At 41.9% G+C, this 27,084-nt stretch overlaps 1 protein-coding gene across 1 annotated transcript in view; it reads right to left on the bottom strand.

The window, feature by feature from the left end:
• Positions 1 to 22,501, bottom strand: part of LOC110507223 (ventricular zone-expressed PH domain-containing protein-like) — a 156,891-nt gene extending 134,390 nt beyond the window's left edge. The window contains exon 1 of the mRNA XM_036965017.1: positions 22,378 to 22,501. The gene's annotated coding sequence lies outside the window, so the exon portion shown is untranslated. The remainder of the gene's footprint in view (positions 1 to 22,377) is intronic.
• Positions 22,502 to 27,084: the final 4,583 nt, after the last annotated feature.

The following is a 27,084-nucleotide window of genomic DNA, read 5'->3' as shown; positions in this document are numbered from 1 at the left end:
GAAATAGTTCTGACAGTTCTGCCAGCAGCTTCTGCCTCTGATCTCCTAACTCTGCTTTAGTTTGGGAATTAAGTCCCAGAATCACACACAGCCCCAGACTATAACACAAAGCCCAAGACTATAACACACAGCCCCAAACCATAACACACAGTCCCAGACTATAACACACAGCCCCAGACTATAACACACAGCCCCAGACTATAACACAAAGCCCAAGACTATAACACACAGCCCCAAACCATAACACACAGTCCCAGACTATAACACACAGCCCCAGACCATAACACACAGCCCCAGACTATAACACACAGTCCCAGACTATAACACACAGCCCCAAACCATAACACACAGTCCCAGACTATAACACACAGCCCCGGACTATAACACACAGCCCCAGACTATAACACACAGTCCCAGACTATAACACACAGCCCCAGACTATAACACACAGCCCCAGACTATAACACACAGTCCCAGACTATAACACACAGCCCCAAACCATAACACACAGCCCCAGACTATAACACACAGCTCCAGACTATAACACACAGCCCCAGACTATAACACACAGCCCCAGACTATAACACACAGCCCCAGACTATAACACACAGTCCCAGACTATAACACACAGCCCCAGGCTATAACACACAGCCCCAGACTATAACACACACAGTCCCAGACTATAACACACACAGCCCCAGACTATAACACACACAGTCCCAGACTATAACACACAGCCCCAGACTATAACACACAGCCCCAGACTATAACACACAGCCCCAGACTATAACACACAGTCCCAGACTATAACACACAGTCCCAGACTAAAACACACAGCCCCAGACTATAGCACACAGCCCCAGACTATAACACACAGCCCCAAACTATAACACACAGCCCCAGACTATAACACACAGTCCCAGACTATAACACACAGCCCCAGACTACAACACACAGCCCCAGACTATAACACAAAGCCCCAGACTATAACACACAGCCCCAGAACTCATCACACACTTGTATATTTGGTACAGTATAATTGAAATATCCCACATAAGAAACAACATGGTTGTCTGGTATTTGTGTGTTGTGGTTGACCAGTCAGTTCTTTGTGTGTAAGAGCAGGCCTGAGGAATTCAGCTCTTAAACAATCAGCAAGTTACTATTAATCACCCAGCTACAGATCAGCAAGCTCAGGAATGCAGCCTTTAAACACACAGACTCAAACACATACTGAGACATGTGTGAAAGAGAGGCTGGACACAGGCAGGTGATTGTGCATTAGCTCCAGAGGGACCCTGGCGTGCTCCCCAGCCCTAGGGTACGGGGTATGTCAGGACTCTTCTTCATCTGAAGAGGTGTAGCAAGGATCGGACCAAAACGCAGCGTGGTAAGTGTCCATGTTTTAATAGAAAAACTGAACACGACAGAATACAAAATAACATGGTGAAATTAAACTAAACAGTCCCGTGTGGCACAAACACTGACACAGGAAACAAACACCCACAAACCAACAGTGAAACCCAGGCTACCTAAGTAGTACCTGATGATTCTCAATCAGAGACAACTAACGACACCTGCCTCTGATTGAGAACCATACTAGGCCAAAACAGAAACCAAACATAGAAACACAAACATAGACTGCCCTCCCCAAGTGTGTGAGAGAAAGAGACAGACAGACAGACAGACAGACAGACAGACAGACAGACAGACAGAGAGAGAAAGAGAGAGAGATACAGAGAAAGATATATAGAGAGAGAAAGAAAGAACACTGGTCCTTTTGTGTGCTCTATAAGTGCCCCACCCAACTCTGTCTCAGTGCTCACTCAGCCATGTCTCTGTATGCACCTGCTGAATAACATCTTTATGTTATAACATAACATCCTTTTCCTTCTCTACCCTCCATAGACAGGAAAGAGCGGTAATAATGGCTAGTTGACATGTTTATCTCCAGCACAGAGAGGGCAGTGACTGTTTGGTAATAATGGCTAGTTGACATGTTTATCTCCTGCACAGAGAGGGCGGTGACCGTTTGGTAATAATGGCTAGTTGACATGTTTATCTCCTGCACAGAGAGGGCAGTGACTGTTTGGTAATAATGGCTAGTTGACATGTTTATCTCCTGCACAGAGAGGGCAGTGACTGTTTGGTAATAATGGCTAGTTGACATGTTTATCTCCAGCACAGAGGGCAGTGACTGTTCGGTAATAATGGCTAGTTGACATGTTTATCTCCAGCACAGAGGGTAGTGACTGTTTGGTAATAATGGCTAGTTGACATGTTTATCTCCTGCACAGAAAGGGCAGTGACTGTTTGGTAATAATGGCTAGTTGACATGTTTATCTCCAGCACAGAGGGCAGTGACTGTTCGGTAATAATGGCTAGTTGACATGTTTATCTCCAGCACAGAGGGTAGTGACTGTTTGGTAATAATGGCTAGTTGACATGTTTATCTCCTGCACAGAGGGTAGTGACTGTTTGGTAATAATGGCTAGTTGACATGTTTATCTCCTGCACAGAGAGGGCAGTGACTGTTTGGTAATAATGGCTAGTTGACATGTTTATCTCCTGCATGTTTTCACATTGACTAATGTATGTTGTCTCAGTCATGTTGTCTCTAAGTCCTATAACAGGAATGTGTGCTTGTGCGTGTAGGAAGAATATCACATCCTGGTATACTGGCATCAGAACAGGACAGAATGCTGCCTGGGGTCTACACACACACACACAAAAAGACACACACAAACAGACACACACACACACACACACACAGACACACACACACACACACACAAACACACACACACACACACACACACAAACAAACAGACACACACACACACACACACACACACACACACACACACACACACTCTTAGTTATGCACATAATTACGGCGTGGCTTTGTGATATGGGGCAGCAAGAGAGGGGGATGAGGGAGGGAGCTTAGTTTCTATTCCAGGGAATGTTTACAAGGAGTGTTTGAATTCCAGAATTCACTCAACTAAAAGACCAAACGAAACCAGATAAATATTCACTTTCCAACCCTTCGAATAGCTCTACTGTTAATCACCATAGGATCAGAATGGCAGAGCTCCACCTGTGTGACATGTTTTGCATGTTATTTTGGCATAACATGTTTTTGCCGATTACACACTGAAAGTGAATGCTTAGACAAAAGCATCAAACCCTTAACTTTTGTAACCATGCCTTAAACAAAGGCACCAAAAGTACAAACACATTTTCTGCTTTGCACTTTGTTTGCAATTCTGCAACACACCTTGCAAAACACTACATTCTGTTTCTTACATTTGACACTTCATTCAATAATGAAATCTCTTGCAATCATTGGGAAAACACTTCTATTCAAAATGCAAAACATACCTGAAATTGGTAACACCCCCCCCCACACACACACACACACACACACACACACACACACACACACACACACACACACACACACACACACACACACACACACACACACACACACACACACACACACACACACACACACACACACAAAAACACTTCTACAGTAATTGAACACCAATTAGTCTGAGCCTTTCCACTACAAATAGACCTCAGGTAAGATCACCTCTTTTGTGAGAACTATGCAAACATGGAGGCAGTGAGAGTGAGAAGAGTAGGAGGAGGACGAGGACAAGAACAAAGAAGGGGACCAGGCAATAGACAGAGACATATTTCCGACAACATTAGGGCCACTTTGGTGGACCATGTCATAAATCATGGCCTGACGATGAGGGAGGCTGCGCAGAGAGCCAGCCCAACCTGAGTCGCTACACGGTAGCATCCATAATACAGACATTTAAACTGGAGAACAGGTATGTCTCCAACTTTCTACACTAGACTGTACCTATGTAATTGTTGCACATCATTCTGCATCACAGTACATTACACTGTAGTCCTTCAATATTATGTCTATGCTCCTCAGTGAACAAAAAATAAATTGATATAGTGCTGTGAAGTACATGTAATACAGTTTCAATGTTACTGTGTACAGTATGTAAAAAAGAACCTAACCAATGACATCATATGCATTTTCTATAGAACTGCCAGACAGTTCTGTGGGGGCACGTGCCTTGCCTGTAGCTTGTAGTTTGACTGAATGTGTCTCACCCAACCCACTCCCCCACCCCCAACCCCATCCTTGTGTGAAAATGAAGACATTGTAGTCCTGTGTTTTGAGTTACACCATATTCACGGTACAGTGTATGCATTTTCTGTTACAGAGAGTCTCAACTTTGATGCAGCTGCACAGCCTCATAAGTTCATTTTCATTGATGAAGCTGGATTCAATTTAGCTAAAATCAGGAGTTGGGGCCGAAATGTTATAGGACAAAGAACTATTGTGAATGTCCCTGGGCAGCGTGGGGGAAATATCACCTTTTGTGCCGCCATTAGTCTGCAAGGAGTTCTCCATCACCATGCCACCCTCGGTCCCTACAATACTGCACACATTATCATATTTCTGGATGCACTACATAATGCAGTTGTACAGGACGGACCAGAGCAGCCCTGGTTTGTTGTCATCTGGGATAATGTTAGTTCCCACCGAGCTGCTCTGTTCAGGGACTGGTTCACCTACCACAATGACTTCAAAGTTGTATACTTGCCCCCTTACTCCCCATTTCTCAATCCGATTGAGGAATTATTTTCGGCTTGGCGTTGGAAAGTGTATGACCGACCAATCACATGCCCGCCTGCCTCTATTGCAAGCAATGGAAGAGGCATGCAGAGATATTGAGGTGGGGTCATTCCAGGGTTGGATACGGTACGCAATGCAATATTTTCCCCATTGCCTAGCCAGGGATGACATTGCTTGTGATGTGGATGAGGTGATGTGCCAGACCCTAATAGAAGACGGGATCCATAAACCATATTTTTTATTTACCATTGCACTGTACTTTTACTGTAATTATTTTGTTTACATACAGTAACATGTTGTATTGAGTACTGTAATTCTACTTTTCTTTGTGTTTTAGGTTGTTGTAAAAACCTGCAATGGCAAAAAAAATAAGCTGTATATATTTTTTTCTGAAGCCTTTCTATTTTTGTGTTAATTGAAATGTGAGTAGATGTACTGTACTGGAACAATCTTTCACAGAAGCTTGTATGAGAAAATGTAAAAGGTATACAAAGTACTAAAGACAGACAGTGTTTTGTATAAAGTACATCAGTGTGTTGCTGCTTTGAAAGAGTAATTCAAATGGTGTATGTGTGTATCATTTTGTTGCAAAAATGCCATTTTGAAAAAGGATTGTTAGGTTTTGATTGCAGAGTTTCATTTTGACATAGAAGTGAGATGTTTATCTCCAAGTGTTGTGTGCAGAGTTTTGACTAGAGGTCGACCGATTAATCGGAATGGCCGATTAATTAGGGCCGATTTCATGTTTTCATAACAATTGGAAATCGGTATTTTGGACACCGATTTGGCAAAAAAAAAATTACACCATTATTTAATCTTTATTTAATTAGGCAAGTCAGTTCAGAATACATTCTTATTTTCAATGACGGCCTAGGAACGGTGGGTTAACTGCCTTGTTCAGGGGCAGAACGGCAGATTTTTACCTTGTCAGCTCGGGGATTCAATCTTGCAACCTTACAGTTAACTAGTCCAACGCTCTAACCACCTGCCTCACGAGGAGTCTGACTGTTACGTGAATGCAGTAAGCCAAGGTAAGTTGCTAGCTAGCATTAAACTTATCTTATAAAAAACAATCAATCAATCATAATCACTAGTTAAATACACATGGTTGATTATATTACTAGTTTATCTAGCGTGCATATAATCGATGTGGTGCGTATTTGCGAAAAAGGACTGTCGTTGCTCCAATGTGTACCTAACCATAAACATCAATGCCTTTCTTAAAATCAATACACAGAAGTATATATTTTTTAAACCTGCATATTTAGCTCAAATAAACCCAAGTCAGTAGGCAATATTAACCAGGTGAAATTGTGTCACTTCTCTTGCGTTCATTGCACACAGAGTTTTCGGATATAAAGAGAGACTTTATTGAACAAAAGGAACATTTATTGAATAAATGAATGTCTTCTGAGTGCAAACATATGAAGATCATCAAAGGTAAGTGATTAATTGTATCTCTATTTCTGACTTGTCTAACTCTTCTACTTGGCTGGTTACTGTTTGTAATGATTTGTCTGCTGGTCAGTGTTCTCAAATAATCGCAAGGTATGCTTTCGCCGTAAAACATTTTTGAAATCTGACACCATGGTTGGATTCACCAGAAGTTCATCTTTAAACCTATGTAAAATAGTTGTATCTTTTCTGAATTTTTATAATGAGTTTTTCTGTATTTGAATTTGGCGCTCTGCAATCTCACTGGATGTTGGCCAGGTGGGTCCCACATAACCTCTCTAGGGTAAGTGGGAATATTGAAGACTCATGTGAAAAGGAACCACCAGCTTTCATATGTTCTCATGTTCTGAGCAAGGAACTTAAACGTTAGCTTTCTTACATGGCACATATTGCACTTTTACTTTCTTCTCCAACACTTTGTTTTTGCATTATTTAAACCAAATTGAACATGTTTCATTATTTATTTGAGGCTACATTTATTTTATTGATGTATTATATTAATTAAAATAAGTATTCATTCAGTATTGTTGTAATTGTCATTATTACAAATACATTTTAAAAAATCAGCCGATTAATCGGTATCAGATTTTTTTTGGGTCCTCCAATAAATTGGTATCGCCGTTGAAAAATCGTCATTGGTCGACCTCTAGTTTTGACACAATAAGCCAAATTCTGCAACAATTGTGTAAAGCACTTGTTGTAACTGATTGTGTGAGTCTCATTAATTACTAAAGAAAAAGTAACTGAGAATAGATCTCCTGGGGGCTATCCTGACAATAGCAGCATCGCAGGATGAATGAATAGAAGAAAAATGCTGCAGAACTGCACGAGTAGACAACCATGGGAGTGTTTGTGTGTGTGTACATACTTAGGGATGCTTCTGCAGTCTCTATTATTTATGTCCTGCAGTTACACAGCTGTGGAGCAGCAAGAGGGAGAAATGACAAGAAATTATCGGTCAGGACAGGGAATGGGTATACTGAGAGAGTATAACACACAAACACACACAAAGGTGACACATACAAGCAACACATCACTTTTAGAGGCCAGCATCTTCAGCCACAGAGAAAGAGAGAGAGAAAGACAGAAAGTGACAGAGTGACTGAGAGAAAGAGAGACAGACAAACAGAGTGACAGAGAGAGGGTGACAGAGAGAGTGACAGAGAGAGTGACAGAGCAAGAAAGAGAGTTACAGAGAGAGAGAGACAGAGAGAGCACTTGTGGTGAGTAAGCACAGCCCAGCTACAGCAACAGAGCACAGAGTAGGGCTGTTACGGTGACCGTATTACCGCCACACGGCCGGTCACGAGTCATGACGGGAGTGAAATTCCACGTGACCATTTAGTCACGGTAATCTCCAAGCTCTGATGGTTATTAGTAGCCTGCCAAACTTGCTAACTGCCTGGTACTAAGCACTCTACTGTCCCTCTAATCACTCTGATGTCAATGCAAATGTATCGCAAATCGAATCAAACACTTCATGAGAGCCCATGACCGCATGTTGCGCAACATTTCTATAGGCTGCGCAATTGTGTGAGAAAACAGAGTGATGGCCTCTACTAAAAAGAGGAGGATCCCATCAGCTTTCTATAGGCTAGGTCTACTATATTTATTTCTCAACTTTCCTAATATTAAGCAGATTGCTTCTCTTTACAACAGGAATATAGTGTACCTGGCTGGCATGAAAATGAACTATAGGAAAAGCGTCCTTCATTCACTATTTAATTGCACTGTTTCAAGACAGGTGCATGATAATAGTCCATTCTAAATCCAAACAAATTTCACACATATATTATTTTGTATATGTAAAGACAAGATTAAATCAATAATAGTCTGATGGGTGACCATATTAGCCTATCACATGTGAATGATGCCCAGCTTAAGGCAAGAAACTGCTGTCGTGACTGACGTGACTATCATTAATGCGATGATGGTTATCTTATCAAATCAATGAACTATGTTTAATTGATTACGTGATTATATTAATAATGTAACAATTAACTCAGTAACTTGGGACACCACAGGAAAACTTATTTAACGAGTTACTATCTCCCTAATTGAACTCTTATAAGATATATTCATATGTATAGATAACAGTTACTTACTAATGTTTTATTTATTTTATTTATTTTACCTTTATTTAACCAGGTAGGCAAGTTGAGAACAAGTTCTCATTTACAATTGCGACCTGGCCAAGATAAAGCAAAGCAGTTCGACAGATACAACAACACAGAGTTACACATGGAGTAAAACAAACATACAGTCAATAATAAAGTATAAACAAGTCTATATACAATGTGAGCAAATGAGGTGAGAAGGGAGGTAAAGGCAAAAAAAGGCCTTGGTGGCAAGGTAAATACAATATAGCAAGTAAAACACTGGAATGGTAGTTTTGCAATGGAAGAATGTGCAAAGTAGAAATAAAAATAATGGGGTGCAAAGGAGCAAAATAAATAAATAAATTAAATACAGTTGGGAAAGAGGTAGTTGATAGGGCTAAATTATATGTGGGCTATGTACAGGTGCAGTAATCTGTGAGCTGCTCTGACAGTTGGTGCTTAAAGCTAGTGAGGGAGATAAGAGTTTCCAGTTTCAGAGATTTTTGTAGTTCGTTCCAGTCATTGGCAGCAGAGAACTGGAAAGAGAGGCGGCCAAAGAAAGAATTGGTTTTGGGGGTGACTAGAGAGATATACCTGCTGGAGCGTGTGCTACAGGTGGGAGATGCTATGGTGACCAGCGAGCTGAGATAAGGGGGGACTTTACCTAGCAGGGTCTTGTAGATGACATGGAGCCAGTGGGTTTGGCGACGAGTATGAAGCGAGGGCCAGCCAACGAGAGCGTACAGGTCGCAATGGTGGGTAGTGTATGGGGCTTTGGTGACAAAACGGATTGCACTGTGATAGACTGCATCCAGTTTGTTGAGTAGGGTATTGGAGGCTATTTTGTAAATTACATCGCCAAAGTCGAGGATTGGTAGGATGGTCAGTTTTACAAGGGTATGTTTGGCAGCATGAGTGAAGGATGCTTTGTTGCGAAATAGGAAGCCAATTCTAGATTTAACTTTGGATTGGAGATGTTTGATATGGGTCTGGAAGGAGAGTTTACAGTCTAACCAGACACCTAAGTATTTGTAGTTGTCCACGTATTCTAAGTCAGAGCCGTCCAGAGTAGTGATGTTGGACAGGCGGGTAGGTGCAGGTAGTGATCGGTTGAAGAGCATGCATTTAGTTTTACTTGTATTTAAGAGCAGTTGGAGGCCACGGAAGGAGAGTTGTATGGCATTGAAGCTTGCCTGGAGGGTTGTTAACACAGTGTCCAAAGAAGGGCCGGAAGTATACAGAATGGTGTCGTCTGCGTAGAGGTGGATCAGAGACTCACCAGCAGCAAGAGCGACCTCATTGATGTATACAGAGAAGAGAGTCGGTCCAAGAATTGAACCCTGTGGCACCCCCATAGAGACTGCCAGAGGTCCGGACAACAGACCCTCAGATTTGACACACTGAACTCTATCAGAGAAGTAGTTGGTGAACCAGGCGAGGCAATCATTTGAGAAACCAAGGCTGTTGAGTCTGCCGATGAGGATGTGGTGATTGACAGAGTCGAAAGCCTTGGCCAGATCAATGAATACGGCTGCACAGTAATGTTTCTTATCGATGGCGGTTAAGATATCGTTTAGGACCTTGAGCGTGGCTGAGGTGCACCCATGACCAGCTCTGAAACCAGATTGCATAGCAGAGAAGGTATGGTGAGATTCAAAATGGTCGGTAATCTGTTTGTTGACTTGGCTTTCGAAGACCTTAGAAAGGCATGGTAGGATAGATATAGGTCTGTAGCAGTTTGGGTCAAGAGTGTCCCCCCCTTTGAAGAGGGGGATGACCGCAGCTGCTTTCCAATCTTTGGGAATCTCAGACGACACGAAAGAGAGGTTGAACAGGCTAGTAATAGGGGTGGCAACAATTTCGGCAGATAATTTTAGAAAGAAAGGGTCCAGATTGTCTAGCCCGGCTGATTTGTAGGGGTCCAGATTTTGCAGCTCTTTCAGAACATCAGCTGAATGGATTTGGGAGAAGGAGAAATGGGGAAGGCTTGGGCGAGTTGCTGTTGGGGGTGCAGTGCTGTTGACAGGGGTAGGAGTAGCCAGGTGGAAAGCATGGCCAGCAGTAGAAAAATGCTTATTGAAATTTTCAATTATGGTGGATTTATCAGTGGTGACAGTGTTTCCTATCTTCAGTGCAGTGGGCAGCTGGGAGGAGGTGTTCTTATTCTCCATGGACTTTACAGTGTCCCAGAACTTTTTTGAGTTAGTGTTGCAAGAAGCAAATTTCTGCTTGAAAAAGCTAGCCTTGGCTTTTCTAACTGCCTGTGTATAATGGTTTCTAGCTTCCCTGAACAGCTGCATATCACGGGGGCTGTTCGATGCTAATGCAGAACGCCATAGGACGTTTTTGTGTTGATTAAGGGCAGTCAGGTCTGGGGAGAACCAAGGGCTATATCTGTTCCTGGTTCTAAATTTCTTGAATGGGGCATGTTTATTTAAGATGGTTAGGAAGGCATTTTTAAAAAATATCCAGGCATCCTCTACTGACGGGATGAGGTCAATATCCTTCCAGGATACCCCGGCCAGGTCGATTAGAAAGGCCTGCTCGCTGAAGTGTTTCAGGGAGCGTTTTACAGTGATGAGAGGAGGTCGTTTGACCGCTGACCCATTACGGATGCAGGCAATGAGGCAGTGATCGCTGAGATCTTGGTTGAAGACAGCAGAGGTGTATTTAGAGGGGAAGTTGGTTAGGATGATATCTATGAGGGTGCCCGTGTTTAAGGCTTTGGGGAGGTACCTGGTAGGTTCATTGATAATTTGTGTGAGATTGAGGGCATCAAGTTTAGATTGTAGGATGGCTGGGGTGTTAAGCATGTTCCAGTTTAGGTCGCCTAGCAGCACGAGCTCTGAAGATAGATGGGGGGCAATCAGTTCACATATGGTGTCCAGAGCACAGCTGGGGGCAGAGGGTGGTCTATAGCAGGCGGCAACGGTGAGAGACTTGTTTTTAGAAAGGTGGATTTTTAAAAGTAGAAGTTCAAATTGTTTGGGTACAGACCTGGATAGTAGGACAGAACTCTGCAGGCTATCTTTGCAGTAAATTGCAACACCGCCCCCTTTGGCAGTTCTATCTTGTCTGAAAATGTTGTAGTTTGGAATTAAAATGTCTGAATTTTTGGTGGTCTTCCTAAGCCAGGATTCAGACACAGCTAGAACATCCGGGTTGGCAGAGTGTGCTAAAGCAGTGAAAAGAACAAACTTAGGGAGGAGGCTTCTAATGTTAACATGCATGAAACCAAGGCTATTACGGTTACAGAAGTCGTCAAAAGAGAGCGCCTGGGGAATAGGAGTGGAGCTAGGCACTGCAGGGCCTGGATTCACCTCTACATCGCCAGAGGAACATAGGAGGAGTAGAATAAGGGTGCGACTGAAAGCAATAAGAATTGGTCGTCTAGAAAGTCTGGAACAGAGAGTAAATGGAGGTTTCTGGGGGCGATAAAATAGCATCAAGGTATAATGTACAGACAAAGGTAAGGTAGGATGTGAATACAGTGGAGGTAAACCTAGGTATTGAGTGATGAAGAGAGAGATATTGTCTCTAGAAACATCATTGAAACCAGGAGATGTCATTGCATATGTGGGTGGTGGAACTAATAGGTTGGATAAGGTATAGTGAGCAGGACTAGAGGCTCTACAGTGAAATAAGCCAATAAACACTAACCAGAACAGCAATGGACAAGACATATTGACATTAAGGAGAGGCATGCTTAGTCGAGTGATCAAAAGGGTCCAGTGAGTGGAGAGGTTGGTTTAGGGTCACGGCGATTTAGACAGCTAGCCAAGCCAACCGGTAGCAAGCTAGCATAGGATGGAGTCTGTTGTTAGCCACCTCTTGCGTTCGGTCAGTAGATTAGTGGGGTTCCGTGTGGTAGAGGGGATTAATCCAAATCACACAACAACAAAAATAAGAACAATAGATATAGTTATAGAGGCCCGAGAAGAAAACATAATAATTCAAATAAATAAATTGTCCGATTGTCTATTCAGATAGCAGCCGGAAAGACAGCTAACGGTTAGCGGGCCGCAGATGGGCGTTCCGGTAACGTCGCGACAGAGGAGCCAGCCGGGTCTCCTTCAGGTAGATAACGTCGGCAGTCCGGTTGTGAAGGCCCGGTGGGGCTCCGCGTGGGCAGTGAAACGGGTCCGGATAGGTGACTGCAGCCCAGGAGTGAATGATGGAACTCAGGCGTGATTGACGGAGCTGGCTAGCACCGGAACAATCGATGTTTGCTCCGGAATCGACGAAAGCCGACTGTCACACGGATAGCAGCTAGCTAGCTGTGAGATCCGGGTATGAACGTCCAGAGAGCAGTTGAAATCCAGGGACATGGAGAGAAAAAAAAAATGGTCCGGTATGTTCCGTTTCCCGAGCCGCGCTGCGCCGTACAAAACTGGCGATAGATTTTCGATAGATTTTCGAACTAAAGGACAGCCGATGACCACAAACCGTGGTTAGCTTCTGATTAGCTTCTGGGCTAGCTCCTGGCTAGCTTCTGGCTAGTTTCTGGCCAGCCTCCTGGAGTTTCTGGCTAGCTTCCTGAAGGATTGCAGATCTGAGGTAAATAATACTTTTTTATAAATATAAATTGGTGAGGCTGGTTGCAGGAGAGTGTTTAGAAGAAGAGTTGATGGAAAATAAAAATAAAATGTATGTGAAAAAAAGTTGTAAATATATATATATACAGGACACGACAAGACGAGGACAAAAGACGTCTGAACTGCTATGCGATCTTGGAGAATGTATTTTTACCTCATATCAGTCTCATTCTGAACGTCGTAATATTCTATAAATCTGCACGAACCCTAGTCTACATGATGACACAGCTTACACAAATTGGCTTAATTATTTATTTACGAGCTAATTAAATAAATCACACAGAAATACATAAACAGCCACATTATAGGTTGAATTGATTTCTAAGATTATGCAATGAAAAGTCCCCAGTGGACTAACTCCGTATGACGGCTGGTTACACAATGAAAGGGGTGGGGAACGAAACAGAGGGAGAAGGAGAGACAAAATAATGCAACTGTCGTACAGGGTGTATACAGTTGAATAATACGCTCATCGTAAATATGGATATTTAGCACCCAAACAAACGCTCGTTCAGATTTAGAAATGCAATGTACATATTTACACTTGTATGTCTTTGTTGTCTCCCTCTGTTGAAATTTCCCAATCCGTTTGTGTCACACCCTGATCTGTTTCACCTGTCTTTGTGCTTGTCTCTACCCCCCTCCAGGTGTCGCCCATCCTCCCCATTATCCCCTGTGTATTTATACCTGTGTTCTCTGTTTGTCTGTTGCCAGTTTGTTTTGTTAGTGAAACCTACCACCGTTTGTTCCCCTGCTCCTGTCTGCTTCTTGCTCCTGTTTCCTAGTCCTTCCCGGTTTTGACCCTTCTGCCTGCCCTGACCCTGAGACTGCCTGCCGTTCTGGACCATTTGCACCTTCTCTGGATTACTGACCCCTGCCTGCCTTTGACCTGTCGTTTGCCTACCCCTATATTAGAAATACACTTTTGTTTCTTCGACACTGTCTGCATCTGGGTCATACCTGAAAAAATAACCCTAATTTATAAACAGTTCTTATTTGATTAATGATGGTCGGACCCATCTATATGAAGCTTGCCACAAAAGTGGACTTTGCGTTAGCCTTCAAAATAAAGGTATGGCATAATTCTACTATTGGTATTCATTTGCATCACAGTCAATGACATACTTCTATTTTGAAGGCAAACTGCAAATTCCACTATTGTGCCTAATCCTTATTGTGGCCAGATGAAGCTAGCTGGCTGCTTATAACGTTAGCTTGGGGCAACAGTGTTAAGTAGCTGGCTAGCTATTTATTTTCATGAATTGAAGTTCAATTTCAATAGCCGAACATCAAGTGGCTACCTAGCTAATACTTACTCACAAGGATTCCTAAATCATTGCTAAGAATAATGAAAATGACTGCAGTTTCTACTGGTCATTGCTTTCAAGCTGGTTGTATTGGTGCTAGCTAGGTACCAAGCTAAAGCTAGCTACCCCAGAAGTTGCGGTCGAACAAATGATGACACATTGTTCGTGGCCGGTGTTTTCTTGTTTGCAGACTTTCATGTACAGCTTTGACAGTTCTAATGTATCTTTATTGACACGCAAAGACCCAAACGGCGTTCCATAGTATGTATGTCATGAAGATAATAGTAGTGACGCTATTACTGTGTAACTCCGGTAGGGCAACATCTGAAAACGAGCGCACTTGGTAGTGTGTACCTGTGCTCAACCAGTTGGCGAAAGCCAACATCACCCACGACTTAGAACAGTTGATTGTCAAGGGCAATTAATTCCATTATCTTGGCTTTAATGGATTTCGCCTTTGAGTTGTCTCGCTGAAATGTTCTTACTCTTTCAAATGGACCCCTCAACTTGTTGACTGCACGATCCACACAGCAGACATTGTGTGGGCTAGGTGTTACATCTGCTCCTGCCACACCCTCTACTGGTCATCCTGTGTCTCCTTGACCTGCCGCCTCTCCCCCAGTGTTCTCTCCCTCTCCCTCTCTGTGTGTGCGTGGTTGTGTGGGCAGAGACAGGTGTGCTCGAGTCAGAGCAGATCCCCACCAGCTGCAACCTGTTCCATAATCAAGACCTCTACAAAAACTTAGTCCTGCCACTTCCACACTGCCAGATCGTAATCTCTGATCAGTCAGTCTATGTTTCTAGCCGTTTGTTACTATTGAGATCCTGTTATCCTGTTGTGCCTGTTTTCCTCGCCTGACACGGTTTTCCTCTCCGCTACAGTTCTGCCCGCTCCGACTCTGGTCCCTGTCTCCAGTCCCACGTCTCCTCATCCTGCTACTCTGCCCTGGATTCCCCACTTTACTGCTCCCTTGGATTCCCCTCCGGACCTGCTTACCCTGTCCCAACCCCTCTCGCTCCAGCCTCAGCACCTGGTTTCCTGCAACCTGCCCGAACTTCCCCTGGCCTGCACTCCATCTTCCCCCTGTGTTTCAATAAATACCTTGGTTACTTCATCCCAGTCTCCTCATCTGAGTCTGCTCTTGGGATTCCTTATTCCACTCCGCGTAACACTAGGTTACGAATGCTGTGTTGCATATATAACGCAACATTTTACGTGGAGTCATTACGTCATGTACCTACGTAATATAGGTATGCACGGTAGCATTGACATCGGTTTTTAACATCGGCGTAAAACTAGACAATCGGGCCGATACAGATGTTGCCATTTTTAGCTAATATCGGCCAATCCTGATATATCGTGCATCCCTATCACAAATAGTTTCATAATTATTGTAGTTTCCAGTCAATCTAAAAAACTGGAGGCCCTTACACTTCAATGTTGTGATGCAAAAATATATTAGCAAAATGCAAGGGTTTTACCAGGTATTGTTCATCCTGATCAGACAGGTTTTTTACATGGACGATGCATTGGAGATAATATACGATAACTACTAGAAATAATAGAACATCATGAAACATATAAGAAGGCAGGAATTGTATTTATAGCGGATTTTGAAAAGGCATTTGATAAAGTAAGACTGGATTTTATTTATAAATGCCTGGATATTCCAATTTTGGTAATTCTCTTATAAAATGGGTAAAAATAATGTATAGCAACCCCCGGTGTAAAATTGTAAATAATGGCTACTTCTCAAAGAGTTTTGTATTGTCAAGAGGAGTTAAACAAGGGTGTCCGCTGTCACCATATCTATTCGTTATGGCCATCGAAATGCTAGCTATTAAAATCAGATCCAATAACAACATTAGAGGATTAGAAATCCAAGGCTTAAAAACAAAGGTGTCCATGTATGCCGATGACTCAAGTTTTATATTAAGTCCATAAACTAGATCCCTGCAATGTCTCATTAAAGATCTAGATAACTTTTCTGTACTCTCTGGCCTAAAACCTAATTATGACAAGTGTACAATATTACGTATTGGATCCTTAAAAAATACAACTTTTACATTACCCTGCAGTTTACCTATAAAATGGGCTGATGGTGAAGTAGACATACTCGGGATTCATCACACAAAAGATATAAATAAGCTCTCCACAATGAATTTCAAAAGAAAACTTGTAAAAATAGACAAGATCCTGCAACCATGGAGAGGTAAATGCCTGTCTATTTATGGAAAAATTGCCCTGATTAACTCCTTAGTCATATCTCAGTTTACCCACTTGCTTATGGCGCTGCCTTCTCCTGATGATTCGATTTTCAAATCATATGAGCAAAAATATTTCGCTTTATCTGAGACACTAAACCAGACAACATAAAAATGTGCCTATCTATATAATGAATATAAATTGGGTGGGTTGAGATTATTAAATATAAAAGCACTAAACCTCTCCCTGAAAGCTTCACTCATTCAAAAGTTTTATTTGAACCCTAAATGGTTCTCAAGTAGATTACTAAGAAAAGCTCATCCATTGTTTAAAAATGGCCTTTTTGCCTTTGTGCAGATTGCCATGTCTCATTTTCGATTAACTGAAAATTATACTTTTTTCAAAGTATCTCTCTTTTTCAAACAAGCATTGCAGAACTGGCTATAATTTCAATGTCACCCCCCTGAAAAGATAGAACAAAAATTACAATAAATATTATGGCTGAAATCAAATGTGCTGGTTGATAAAATACATGTATTTATGGGAAAGGGTATTTTGTTCTTAAATTATATTGTAAATTGGAATGGTAGAGTTATGTCCTTCATGGAGTTATCAGAATTGTACGGAAAGGTCTGCTCAATCCAAGAGTACAACCATTTGATTAAAGCATTGCCCCAAAAATCGAGGAGGCGGGTGGCAGCGGGAGGAGGAAGGGAACTGGTCTGTCTGCCCAATATAAAGGATCAAAACTGGCAGAGGAATAAAACATAGCATAAATAGGAAAGTATACAAGTTTAATTTGAGGACCAGGATGTTGACAACTGTGCCATACAGATTGCAAAATAGTTGTGAAGAGATTTTTGATGTACCAATTCCATGGTATGAGTTGATATATAAAACAACGTAGGATTCAATACTTTGTGCTTTTGCTGAAATTATTATATATAATTCTTGCACCAACAAAATGTTGAATATTTGGGGCATAAAATCATTGAATCTCTGCAGATTTTGTTGTGAGGATACAGAATTAATAGACCATTTATTTTAGTATTGCTGGTCTCAGCTTCAGGAATGGCTGAAAATGCATAGCACTGATCTAAAATTGACCCTAGAAATAGTACTGTTAGGAGATCTGGAGAGACCGGGTCAGTCAATTACTAATATACTAATACTCTTAGTAAAAGTATTTATCAATCTGTAGATTCTATTCAATTAGATAGATTGAAATTGTACGTTAAACATCACAGCATAGTTGAAAGATATGTGTTGCATAGAAACCCAAAGTGGGTGGCCAGCAGAGATAGATGGGATATAGACAGCCTCCAGTATTTATGCTGCAGTAGTTTATGTGTCGGGGGGCTAGGGTCAGTTTGTTATATCTGGAGTACTTCTCCTGTCCTATTCGGTGTCCTGTGTGAATCTAAGTGTGCGTTCTCTAATTCTCTCCTTCTCTCTTTCTCTCTCTCGGAGGACCTGAGCCCTAGGACCATGCCCCAGGACTACCTGACATGATGACTCCTTGCTGTCCCTAGTCCACCTGGCTGTGCTGCTGCTCCAGTTTCAACTGTTCTGCCTTATTATTATTCGACCATGCTGATCATTTATGAACATTTGAACATCTTGGCCATGTTCTGTTATAATCTCCACCCGGCACAGCCAGAAGAGGACTGGCCATCCCACATATGCTCACTCTAATTCTCTCTTTCTTTCTCTCTCTCGGAGGACCTGAGCCCTAGGACCATGCCCCAGGAATACCTGACATGATGACTCCTTGCTGTCCCCAGTCCACCTGACTGTGCTGCTGCTCCAGTTTCAACTATTCTGCCTTATTATTATTCGACCATGCTGGTCATTTATGAACATTTGAACATCTTGACCATGTTTTGTTATAATCTCCACCCGGCACAGCCAGAAGAGGACTGGCCACCCCACATAGCCTGGTTCCTCTCTAGGTTTCTTCCTAGGTTTTGGCCTTTCTAGGGAGTTTTTCCTAGCCACCGTGCTTCTTCACCTGCATTGCTTGCTGTTTGGGGTTTTAGGCTGGGTTTCTGTACAGCACTTTGAGATATCAGCTGATGTACGAAGGGCTATATAAAATAAATTTGATTGATTGATTGATTGATTGATGGGCTGAGGGAAGCTGAGGGTTGGTATGTGGAATTGGAGACAAGTGGGAGTGGAGTTGCTGTGTGAGAGATAGAATGATGTCCATAGATATAAGTAAAAAAGAAAAAAAAGTCAAAATAAAACATAATAAAAGTACATTTGAATGACACTAAGTGGCAGTGTTTTTACAACTAATGCCGGTTTGCCTGAGGCTGATGCCGTGCAGCTGTTTGTACACATGCATATACACACACTCTCATTCAAATAAACACATACAAGAACACACACACACATGTAATAGTGCCATGCACACAAACATATACAGTTGGCATTGCTGTTATGATTTTAGTTGTCCTTGATGTCCTTTGTTTTAAATGTATTATTTTGTTTTATTTTTAAACATTTGTTTTGCATTGTTGTTTGCTGTTTTCTTCTGTCTTTTCCTTTTTTCTCTTTAGTTCATTATCTTGGCTGTTGGTGCATTGGGGGGGGTTCTTGGGGGGGGAATGGAATTGTAATTGTATTTTTTATTTATTTTTTATTTATTTTTCTTCCTGGCGGGGACTGTGGGAGGGGTCTCAAATGGTTGAGGGAAAGCTAATGGGAATCTGTTGAATGACTGGTATGATGTAGTTATTGAGCGGCTTCACTGTATTCAATAAATAATAATACAAAATTTAAAAATAGTTTCATATTTAATCATATAAGTTTTACAACATTTAGAAGAGCCTTTGAATGCATACACTTTCAGAGATACAGTTATTTAGTTATACCGTCCTTAATGATATCACAAAACAACAAGTGATTTGACATGATTATTGTTTGGAGCCCCACCAACCATTTCCCACATGCTTTATGAATAAATATTGTTTCATTATCCAGTTTTGGATGTTTGGGCAGATTCTCTCTCTACATACAAAGGATTTTTGAGTTCTCCATACTGCTGTGCATGAGAAAGAAAGTTCACAACCGATCGTTAAAGTCCTAGATCCGGACCCATTTCCCCCCCTTCGTCTCTGGTGGGAGAGAGAGGAGGGGGGGCTCTCTTTGATCCTCACCCAGGAGGAAAAGTCATGACAACAGCCATGCGTTTTTTGTGCAACTTTTCCAAATCATAGTCACACACCTCATATAGCCTAGCCCATAGACCTATATGTTTTGATAAGGTTTGTATCACAACTAAAGTGGCCAAATAATTTCTTAAAATTAAGCACATTAATCCGCTTTACATCGGGTGTAGATGTCACAGTCGTGTGTATAGGTGGCAGGGAAGTCAGGCGAAGGAGAATCAAAACTTGGAATGGAGTAGTTTAATAACTTAAAATACATAACTACAAAACCATGAAATACAATGAGACAAAGTGGGTACAAGGACCCGTCGCACACCAAATACAAAACACGAATACTGAACATAAAACAATCTCTGACAAAGACATGAGGGGAAACAGAGGGTTAAATACACAACAGGTAATGAATGGGATTGAAACCAGGTGTGTAGGAAGACAAGACAAAACCAATGGAAAATTACAAATGGATCAATGATGGCTAGAAGACCGGTGACGTCGACTGCCGAGCACCGCCCGAACAAGGAGAGGCTTCGGCAGAAGTCGTGACAGTAGAGCTTAACTGGCATACATAAGCAGCGCGTGAGTTTCAAGTTTGAGGAAGATAATTTTCACCATAAAAATGCACCTTTATATTAAAAGCATTTTATGCATAATCGCATTTGCGGTCACTTCTGAGAATTATGTTTTCCTGCTAATGGAATATTCATGCTTATAGCCTACTGCTGTGTGTGGATTGCTGCACTTATAATGTTAAGAAATAGCCTAATAGTTTATCAACATTTTAAGCTAAACGCTCTGATCTATTGCGTCAGGCTCATTGCTTAAAACAGTTTTTTATGCTAGTGGTTGTATTATTTTGGGATCTATCGCATCCCACAACTGTCCCAGACTATGTTTAGAATATTTATTTCTAGCACAGAATAGAATAGATCAACTTTTGTACTATGGGGGATAGTAGATTGATAAAGGTTTGTCCTTTTGTTGTTCGTTAGACCTACTCATCTTGTTGGCTGACGAAAAGTAAATGACAGTTCTTCCAATATCTTCAATATGCGCCACAAAGTTGTGTCCCCGATGTGTCAGTCTTCACTTGTAGCCTGTGAGAAAGACCCAATCACATGACGGAGAACCATGGGTGTCAGAGGTGCTTCGGCACGCAGCCGGGAGAAGGGAATTATAATTAGTACATTTAGCCCAAGGGCAAAACGACCACTGCCCACAAAATACATGGATATTTTTAGAGGGCATTACGGCCACACAATGGGGATGCAGCCGGGAAATTCAAGGCATTATCAAGTGCTTGTCAAATTGTCAATGAGAGATTAGTGAACTGTGTACAGCCTGCGCAAAAAAACACAGTAGAGCTTATGCCTTTCATGCGACTTTTTTCAAAACATCAATAGAGTCCCATCATGCAGCCTTAAAATGTACTAAAATCAATACATGTACATTTGCCCAACATTTGTATCACAACTAAAGTTACATAAATAACTCTAAATTAAACATATAGTTGTACCTGTTTCTTTGGTAACCGCTCAACACAGAATAGCCATGTGCGCACTCCCTCAAATAATTTGGAGAAATATCCTTTGATTGTATTCTTCATACTATATAATAATGCCACGGAATTCTAAGCAAATCTCGTTTGAAGATGCTCCCCCAAACCCCATTTATCCACCTCAGTCACAACAGAGACAACTGAGGGGTCCCAGAATCCCTAACATACACACACAGAGATAAAACAACATAACACATTCACAAGCCACCATGTCTCTCACACATACTATTTGATACCAGCAGCCCATTTCATCATAAGTCAAGCAGTCAGTGAGGGTTACATCATCTGTCCCTTGAATTGAATTGAATTGAGAGAGCGAGAGAGAGAGAGAGAGGGGGGGGGGGGGGGGGGGGGGGTGAGAGAGAGAGAGAGAGAGAGATCTGGTGTTTTGGGGGTGGTAGAGCTACTGCCTATATATCCACACAAAAACACACACAAACACACACATTAATTATTTAAGCCTCTGGATTCGACAGTTGGCAGTTATAGTCCAGGCTGCAGCTTAGCCTAAAAGCAGAAGTATGTATGGTAAACCTAGACAGTTTTGAGCACTGCTGGTGCTCTAATGTAGAGTGCACTCTGCAATGTGTCCCTCTCCACTCCACTGCTCAGAACTCCATGACCTTGAGGAGCAGAGACTGGAATGTGAGCCAGCCACTCAGGAGAGGGGACGCAGAAACTCTGCATGACACAACACAGGATGGTTCATTCACCATGTCAGGTATTGCACCTCAGCTTCCCATGTCAGAGGCTGAGAGGCATTCCATAGCTATGGCATGGAGCCCTTTAGGTCTCGCTAGAAAAATGAGAATGGGACACTCAGGCAGCAGTGACAGCGAAAGAGAGAGGGGTGCAAATAACACCCATGGAAACGCAAGCATCATTCCGCATTAAAAATATTTTTAAAAAACACTTAAAACATTAGATATATACAATAGAAATGGTAGGTCATATCAATTACACCAGTATATCGATGTTCTCTCAAATGGCCTAGTATACAAATGCGCCGTCAAATTACAAAACAAACCCGGCGCCTCTGTCTGGATGTACTTGTTTCCCTCCATATGGACCAGCATTTTTCGTTACAGGAGTTTTGTTACATTATCATTCAACAATTCCACATTTACAGACCTTTATGTATGATTTTTGACCTCTATAATATCCATTTGATGACACACACTCCGTGTCCTTAAACTTTTCCGACATAGCAAGAGATGTCACACATTTCCATGGTATGCTATCGTGTTTAACCGGGCATTACTAAACAACAACAACGGCACAAATCCCGGTAATAACATTTTAAATCGCTCACCCTTTATTCTGTAGAAGTCAGTCAGTTTTGTGGGGGAAAGAAAGAAGCCTTTTAAAATCCGTTAAAAACCGACTAAACGTATAGACTTCACCCGCGGTCCCACGAGACGTTTTCTCCTCACTTACAGTCCTCGTGCGCTGTGAAAAGCGCGCCATCCGGTGGTAAAGATTCGCGCTCGGGGCAACAGGTGGATTTGTTCATCCATTCCCAGGGAATTTGGACAATTTGTACGAGATTATATTATATAGTAAAACTAGTTTATAAACGGTTTATGAATCCATTACACGTTAGACATTATCAATGACTAAAAGTGCACTTGTCTATAGGCCTTTAGACTCTGTTAGCTAAATGATTCCGGCAACTGTGGGCTACATACTTTGTGTTATTTTCTGGGCCAGGTATATGCCTGTGTCCCCTGGCCAAAACTGGTATACATACTGCATTACCATCAGATTTAAAATGTCAGGCACAGATCTGGCCCACACACTGTAAACCATCAAATTAGAATGGTGTGACCCCGCTCTGACCCACACATTATGGAATGATTGATTGTTGAAGGTATGGCCCAGATCTGAAACAAATTATTGTAAAACAGAAAGATGCGCCCCAGGTCTGGCCCACATACTGCACAAAGGTATGGCTGACTTCCCGCCTAGGTCCCCAGTCCAAATATGGACAAGATGCAGGCTACATTAAACCAGCTAAACCAACATTAAACCAGATAAACCAGCATTAAACCAGCTAATCCAGCATTAAAACAACTCTACTCCCCAAATTGTTTTCAGATACTCTGCTATTAAATACTGTACTTAAAAGAGAAGAGAGCAGATGAAGTCAAACCAAAAAAATCTGGTTTATTACAAGTTGCAACAGGGAACATGAAGTGTAGCCCACAAAAGCCCATAAATATTTCTAAAATAAGTAACATTGACTAGAATTGGATTAGTGCCACAAATGCTAAAAGGTGAGCATTTTAAAATGTTAGCCAGATAAACAACAACAACAAAAGCATGGACTGCTGTTATATATGGTCCATAGACAGTTTACAGGGTAAAAACATTTGGTTGAACTATCCATTTAATTACTGTTTCCCCTTCCCATGGGAAGCCCTCTGATGTTCATGGGATTCATTGTTTTTCTGTATTTAATATCAGATTTTTGCACGGTTCTATTGTATACACTATTTGTGTGCCCAGTGTAAGTAGGGATGGAGGTCACCAGTTGGCTTCAAACGCTAAAATTATATAAAATAATAAAAAAATCTAATCTACTGACTTTGAACTGTGTCTGCTATTCGGGAACATTCTATTTAAACATTTTAACAAAGCACACCATCAGTTATTCAAGTAAGAACAATTTATTAATAATAACAATCCCTGAGAAGTCTACCTGTGTGTTGAAAGGGAAGATGTGTCTATCCTCAGTGTCAAATGAACACATCCTCCCCGTCTCTCCCTCCACCAGGTGGCACATACCATTCTCCACCCTAAAATATACCCCTCTCGCAGCAGTTGTCTCCCTCACTTGAGATACTTCTGTACATTTTCATTAAGTTCAATGCTTTTTAGATTCGGATAGTGGTTGGTTACCACATATATTCCAAGCTCACAAGAGTGAATAGGGTAGTTAAATAAATACTATTTGTGTTCATACTCCCAATAATTAACATACAGTGCCTTGCGAAAGTATTCGGCCCCCTTGAACTTTGCGACCTTTTGCCACATTTCAGGCTTCAAACATAAAGATATAAAACTGTATTTTTTTGTGAAGAATCAACAACAAGTGGGACACAGTCATGAAGTGGAATGACATTTATTGGATATTTCAAACTTTTTTAACAAATCAAAAACTGAAAAATTGGGCGTGCAAAATTATTCAGCCCCCTTAAGTTAATACTTTGTAGCGCCACCTTTTGCTGCGATTATAGCTGTAAGTCGCTTGGGGTATGTCTCTATCAGTTTTGCACATCGAGAGACTGAAATGTTTTCCCATTCCTCCTTGCAAAACAGCTCGAGCTCAGTGAGGTTGGATGGAGAGCATTTGTGAAAAGCAGTTTTCAGTTCTTTCCACAGATTCTCGATTGGATTCAGGTCTGGACTTTGACTTGGCCATTCTAACACCTGGATATGTTTATTTTTGAACCATTCCATTGTAGATTTTGCTTTATGTTTTGGATCATTGTCTTGTTGGAAGACAAATCTCCGTCCCAGTCTCAGGTCTTTTGCAGACTCCATCAGGTTTTCTTCCAGAATGGTCCTGTATTTGGCTCCATCCATCTTCCCATCAATTTTAACCATCTTCCCTGCCCCTGCTGAAGAAAAGCAGGCCCAAACCATGATGCTGCCACCACCATGTTTGACAGTGGGGATGGTGTGTTCAGCTGTGTTGCTTTTACGCCAAACATAACGTTTTGCATTGTTGCCAAAAAGTTCAATTTTGGTTTCATCTGACCAGAGCATGTTTGGTGTGTCTCCCAGGTGGCTTGTGGCAAACTTTAAACAACACTTTTTATGGATATCTTTAAGAAATGGCTTTCTTCTTGCTACTCTTCCATAAAGGCCAGATTTGTGCAATATACGACTGATTGTTGTCCTATGGACAGAGTCTCCCACCTCAGCTGTAGATCTCTGCAGTTCATCCAGAGTGATCATGGGCCTCTTGGCTGCATCTCTGATCAGTCTTCTCCTTGTATGAGCTGAAAGTTTAGAGGGACGGCCAGGTCTTGGTAGATTTGCAGTGGTCTGATACTCCTTCCATTTCAATATTATCGCTTGCACAGTGCTCCTTGGGATGTTTAAAGCTTGGGAAATCTTTTTGTATCCAAATCCGGCTTTAAACTTCTTCACAACAGTATCTCGGACCTGCCTGGTGTGTTCCTTGTTCTTCATGATGCTCTCTGCGCTTTTAACGGACCTCTGAGACTATCACAGTGCAGGTGCATTTATACGGAGACTTGATTACACACAGGTGGATTGTATTTATCATCATTAGTCATTTAGGTCAACATTGGATCATTCAGAGATCCTCACTGAACTTCTGGAGAGAGTTTTCTGCACTGAAAGTAAAGGGGGCTGAATAATTTTGCACGCCCAATTTTTCAGTTTTTGATTTGTTAAAAAAGTTTGAAATATCCAATAAATGTCGTTCCACTTCATGATTGTGTCCCACTTGTTGTTGATTCTTCACAAAAAAATACAGTTTTATATTTTTATGTTTGAAGCCTGAAATGTGGCAAAAGGTCGCAAAGTTCAAGGGGGCCGAATACTTTCGCAAGGCACTGTAAGCCTTGTCCTGAGACAGAAGGATGTTCATTGCCAAAGCGATGCAGTCGCTAATCTTAACTACTGCAGTTGTCTCCCTCATTCAAAGCTTCAGAGCTGATTCCAGTATCTTCTGTTTAAAGGATGGCCACATGCACACGCCATTCATCACCGACTCCACCTCCACATCTCCACATCTCCATTTTCATTTCTCTTCATAAATTCAACAACTTTGTAAAGGGCTTTTGGGGAAAATTATGAATAAATGTTTAAAGATAATCGTAATTCTACAATACTCTACCCCAGGGATTCGCAAACTTTTTCGGCCCACGACCCCATTTTGATATATAAAACTTCTCGCGACCCCAACCATATGAAAACAAATATGTAATTAACAGCCAATGTTTACTTTTTTATTTGGGGCTATGGCAGGCAATTGAAAAGCAGTCTAAAAGTATTTCTGACTGTCTTCACAACTCACCATCACATCATTTTAATGTGGAGCTATGACAGTCCATTGAAAATTAGTATGACATAATTAATGTATCTTACCACCGTTTATGAGATGGGTGTGGCTTGACGCATGTCGTGTCCAAGCTCCTCAAAGTCAAGGGGCGTGGTCAACAGTGCGCACCTCATCTCTGCTGTCACATCCAACCTGGATCGATATTTGGTTAGCTTCACACAGGCAACTGGTAGCCTACCATGAGTTTTATGGTGCTTTCAAGGCAACTGGGAACTCTGAAAAATACGACGTCAAATAATGACGTCAGTGATCTTTAGGTCGGAAATCGGAGCTCAAGAAATAGGTCCGAATTCCCGAGTTGGAATTCGGAGTTGGATGACTATTCAAAACTATTTTTCCCAGTCGGAGCTCGTTTCTTTACAAGTTCACAGTTTTCTTGAACGCATTAAACACGGAAGTCGGAGTTGTCAGAGTTCCCAGTTCCCCGCAGGGTATATTCCCTGTTGTTCGTCAAAATGTTCGTGGTCATCTCGGCCTTCATGTAACAGTACAAATTTAGACCGTCCCCTCGCCCATAGCCGGGCCTTCTGCACACATCAAAAGTCACCCTCGCTCCACAAAAGCCGCGGCCCTTGCAGAGCAAGGGGAACTACTACTTCAAGGTCTCAGAGCAAGTGACGTCACTGATTGAAACGCTATTTAGCGCCCACGCTAACTAAGCTAGCCGTTTCACATCTGTTACACTCGACGTGCACACTTCCTCCTTTTTCCGCAGCAACCAGTAATCCGGGTCAACAGCATCAATGTAACAGTACAAATTTAGACCGTCCCCTCGCCCATACCCGGGCGCGAACTAGGGACCTTCTGCACACATCAACAGTCACCCATCGTTACCCATCGCGCCACAAAAGCCGCGGCCCTTGCAGAGCAAGGGGAACTACTACTTCAAGGTCTTGGAAGTGACGTCACTGATTGAAACGC

Source organism: Oncorhynchus mykiss, chromosome 27 (assembly GCF_013265735.2).
Source record: "Oncorhynchus mykiss isolate Arlee chromosome 27, USDA_OmykA_1.1, whole genome shotgun sequence".
NCBI lineage: Eukaryota > Metazoa > Chordata > Actinopteri > Salmoniformes > Salmonidae > Oncorhynchus > Oncorhynchus mykiss.
This window is presented reverse-complemented; position numbering and strand designations above follow the sequence as displayed.